Genomic DNA, 5,206 nt, shown 5'->3' on the forward strand with positions numbered 1-5,206 from the left:
TAGTGTCCAAAGATGTGTAGTGTCAGGGGGGATTAGTGGGCTAATTACCTGGGGTTACATGGATAGGGCCTGGGTAAGATGCTCGGATATGCATCTCCACAATCGATTAAGATGCTCGGTGCAGACTCAATGGGCCGAATGGCCTCCTTGTGGGGATTGTATGATTCCAAAATAGTGCAACCCCCTAGAGAAACAAACTACAAAACTGGGATTGCAAATGTGTGTGCATTTCAAAAATCAAATCCTCACAGACCCCAGCACCAAGACAAATCCCACTGAGGTCAAACCCCTTCAAACAGGGAATCTGTGCTTCCAAGGACAGGCCTGGGAAGGAAAGTGGGACCATGGAAACGCCAGGAGATGGTGATTTCTCTCTCTCTCTCTCTGCTCTAGGACTGGCGAGGAATTCGCAGCCAGCTGAGCCCGGGAGTTGTCTCCTGCACAGGGCTGGAGAGGAGGAGGGCTGGATATTGATGAGTTACTGGGAGTGTGGGGAGCTGGTGCCAATCGCAGCTCTCTCCCTCCCTCCCTCCCTCTTTCATTTCACTGGACACTCAAAGCAAGAAGGTTTGTGCAGAAAGTTGGGGGATCGCAGAGTTAGGTGAGGAAAGGAGGGTGGTTGTAAACTGGGAAGAGTCGCTTCCAAGTGAAGGCTGCAATTAATTGGGGACAATTCTGAGACTCTGTCCAGGGGGGAAAGAGAGGCTTTTGGTCCCAGCGTGCAAACCAGGTAAGATGCAGCCCCTTTATAGGGGCGATGTGTGTGTCTGTGTGGTCCTGGGTTAGAGAGAGAGAGAGAGAAACGTCTGCAATACTGATCCCCTAGAATAAGACAGGAGGATAGAGAGTTCGAGGGTGGTCAGGGGGAAGATTTTTGCAGCAGGATTCTAGGGGAGACAGTACTGCTTTCCTGGGAGCGGGGGGGACAACGTTCACTGTCTGTGCTGTTTCCAGAGCCGTCAGCAACTCATCCCATAGCCCTGGGAACCAGGGAGAGACAAATGACTCCCCACCCCACCCCACCAGCGCCTGACCATCCACTCACCCCCCCAACTTTACACAAAAAAATATATCCAAGTGGATGATTTCTGAGGTTGCATCCGTGCCCCTTTCGATAGCGGTGACACAAAATCCAAACTGGGATTATCCAGTCCAGCTGGAGAGATCCCTGTTTAAACCGGGTCCCCCAAAACCGAATGGGGTTCCAAATTGAAACCAGTTTCACCAGCTCCCACTGAAAAAAAAGTATGAAATACACCCACCTTAAAACAACAAGCAGGCAGGGAATTTAACCCCGGTGGCTTTGTCTAATTCACAAAGCGGTCAGTTTCAGTTTGTGTGTGCTTTTTGATTTGATTTGTTATTGTCACAGGTATGAGTATGCAGTGAAAAGTATCGTTTCTTGCGCGCTATACAGACAATCCACCTAACCTACAGATCTTTGGACACTAAGGGACAATTTAGCATGGCCAATCAACCTAACCTGCACATCTTTGAACATGATGTGGAGATGCCGGCGTTGGACTGGGGTGGGCACAGTAAATAGTCTCACAACACCAGGTTAAAGTCCAACAGGTTTATTTGGAATCACGAGCCTTCGGAGAGCCAATCCTTCATCAGGCGAGTCACCTGATGAAGGAACAGCGCGCCGAAAGCTCATGCTACCAAATAAACCTGTTGTTCTTTAACCTGGTGTTGTGAGACTACTTACTGCATCTACCCATGGCCAATCCATCTAACCTGCACATCTTTGGACATTAAGGGACAATTTAGCATGGCCAATCCACCTAACCTGCACATCTTTGGACATTAAGGGACAATTTAGCATGGCCAATCCACCTAACCTACATATCTTTGAACATCATAGAGAAGGAAAGGAGTGCAGAAAGTAATGTTACAGTTATTGATGGGCGGTGGCACAGTGGTTAGCACTGCTGCCTCACAGCGCCAGGAACCCGGGTTGGATTCCTAGCCTCGGTCACTGCCTGTGCGGAGTCTGCGCGTTCTCCCTGTGTCTGCGTGGGTTTCCTCCGGGTGCTCCGGTTTCCTTCCACATTCCGAAAGACGTGTCGGTTAGGTGGATTGGCCATGCTAAATTGCCCCTTAGTGTCAAGGGGACTAGGTAGGATAAATACATGGGTTTATGGGGATAGAACCTGGGTGGGATTGTAGTCAGTGCTGGCTCGATGGGCCGAATGGCCTCCTTCTGCACTGTAGGGATTGTATGGTTTCCGTTATTAATTCCCCAGTTGCACTTTCTATCGGATCAACGCTCACTTTGATAATCCTTTCTTGTTTAAATATCTATAGAAACTTAAAGTTAAAGTTTATTTATTACTCACAAGTAAGGCTTACATTAACACTTCAATGAAGTTACTGTGAAATTCCCCTAGTCGCCACACTCTGGTGCCTGTTTGGGTCAATGCACCCTAACCAGCACATCACAATTTTTATATTTCTAGCTATCTTTCTCCTGTACTCAAATTTTTCCCTCTTTATTAATCTTTTTTTCATTCTTTGCTGTTCCTTATATTCTGTCCAATCTTCAAACCTTTGTCTTTGCATAGGTAATAATTCAATATTAGCTATGAAGATCTTTCCTTAATTAAGACAAATAATATATTAGATATTGCATAGATATACAAAATATTTCACAGATATTTCGATATTATATTAGATATTATGTTAGATATTTAGATATCATTGCAATTATATTAGACAGTAACTTAGATATCAGATATTGTATTTGATACATAATAAGTTAGATATTGCATAGATATTCAGATGTTATTGAGATATTATGTTAGATACATAAATATTATAGAATTATATAGATGTAAGAATTCTATTTTTGTATGTTTTACTAGATATAAAACAATTTGATATGATATTTATAATAGATAACTATTTATAATGTACTAGCATATTAGAATTAAGTGTTTGATAGAAACATCACTTATCATAGAGATAAATATCTGGAGGTTAATTAAAGTAGAGATCACTTATAAAGCACCTCCAAAGCATCTATAATCACTGTTTGAATGTGCTGATCTTTGTTATGTTACTTGTAGAGATTTGCATTTAAATTGGGTTATTCAATTGATATGTTTGTGGTAGAAATTTGCCTTTAAACAATTTGATAATTAAAGTTAAAGTTTATTTATTACCAAAAGAGAAAATGCTGGAAAATCTCAGCAGCTCTGACAGAATCTGTTAGCAAAGAAAAGAGCTGACGTTTCGAGTCCAGACGACGCTTTGTCAAAACAGTTTATTTATTAGTTACAAGTAAGGCTTACATTAACACTGCGATGAAGTTCTGTGAAAATCCCCTTTGGATTATTAAAGAGTGTTGTTATTTGTAGAGATTTGCCTTTAAACAATTTGATAACTGGATTATTCAATCCATATATGAGTCGGATATTTAGAGATTAAATTATTTAGATTGTATTAAATTGGATTATGGATGGAAATATTCGAAATTCCAGTTTCAGCAGCTAATTTTCTTTTTCCTTCAATTATGTCGCTCATTTGTTCGGTTTCCTCCCTCTTAATTCCTTCAATAATCCCTCACTGTCCCGATTCAATTCTGTTTTCTCTCCTCACCCACCCCACCTCTTCATCATTTCTTGGAGATGGTTCCCTGTGTGTCTCCCTTCCCCGGCTTCTGGAACTGATATTGCCTCACTCTCCACCCCACCCGGTCAGCCGCAGCCCCCAAACCAGTCCCTGGAAGAGAATTGCCGCGGGAAACAAAAAAGAAGACAGATTTGGGACAGACAGCAAAATGTGAAGTCCCAGAGAATGGGAATTGAGATGTACCAATTGCCAGTTGACCCAAAGGCACTGAGTGTCAGAGAAACTGCTGCCTGTGGCAAGAAAGGGGTTTGAAATTCTCCCAATTGAGATGGGAATGGGGGGTGGGGAGTGATTTTGGAGGTCCCAAATAAACCTCCTGCAAGAATGCAGAATAATGTAACTTCACCCAGAGTTTTGTGGTCCAAGCACAGGGTGAGAGGGAGATTTGTGTGAGGTGTAGTCGGGTTAATAATTGGAAAGAGATGTGTTGGGACTGAGTTACCCCTTCCATGGATGTGTGGGATTTGATCCAGAATTCTCCCAGGTGATCCCAATGTGTTCAGAAGCTGGCTAGCGACTTTCATCAAACCTCACCTCGGGGTTTTCCGTGACTAACTTTTATTTAAAAAGCTTTTTTTAAAAAAAATATACAAACCTCACCTCCTCTCAAAAATAATCACAGGTTAAAGCACGACTCCCCTCCCCAACTGGGAGAGCGCCGTTTAAACTTAATGCCGCAGCCAAACATTTTCCGGCCCTTTCCACCAAGCGGGATTTCCGCTCCCGCCGACGGGGAGAGGGTGCGAACAACGGGCTGGGAGGAGGGAGTGGGGGGTGCGCGGAAACTACCCCGTTGACAGCGGAGGGTTGAGGGAGATCCCGCCGCCGGCCAGTGGCGGGCCACCACTGTAAAACATGCCGCCGGCGGGACCGGAAAATCCCATTGATTTGTGACAGTTCTGAAATGTAAGTCAGTTTGAAGTTCGAAACTGCCAATATTTTAGCAGTAAATTATGTAATTTATATATATATATATATATCTAATATTTACAAGGAAATTTGCTACTGGCGTTGTGCAGTATTTAAACACAAACTATTCAGACTCTGGTGTAAATTCTTTATGTTAATATGTTCAGGACATGTGTCACCCTTATATAGGGTATAATGAAGATATTAACATAAAGACTATGTTCTTTAAGGGCAGCACGGTGGCACAGTGGTTAGCACTGCTGCCTCACAGCGCCGGGGACCTGGGTTCGATTCTCAGCTTGGGTCACTGTCTGTGTGGAGTCTGCACATTCTCCCCGTGTCTGCGTGATTTTCCTCCGGGTGCTCCGGTTTCCTGCCACAGTCTGAAAGACGAGCTGGTTAGGGTGCATTGGCCATGCTAAATTCTCCCTCAGTGTAACCCCAACAGGCGCCGGAGTGTGGCAACTGGGGGATTTTCACAGTGACTTCATTGCAGTGTTAATGTAAGCCTACTTAAACAATGAAGTTACTGTGGAAAATCCCCTAGTTGCCACACTCCAGCAACTGTTCGGGTACACTGAGGGAGAATTTAGCAGGGCTTACATTAACACTGCAGTGAAGTTACTGTGAAAATCCCCGAGTGTTAATGTAAGCCTAGTTG

This window comes from Mustelus asterias, chromosome 19 (assembly GCF_964213995.1).
Source record: "Mustelus asterias chromosome 19, sMusAst1.hap1.1, whole genome shotgun sequence".
Taxonomy (NCBI): domain Eukaryota; kingdom Metazoa; phylum Chordata; class Chondrichthyes; order Carcharhiniformes; family Triakidae; genus Mustelus; species Mustelus asterias.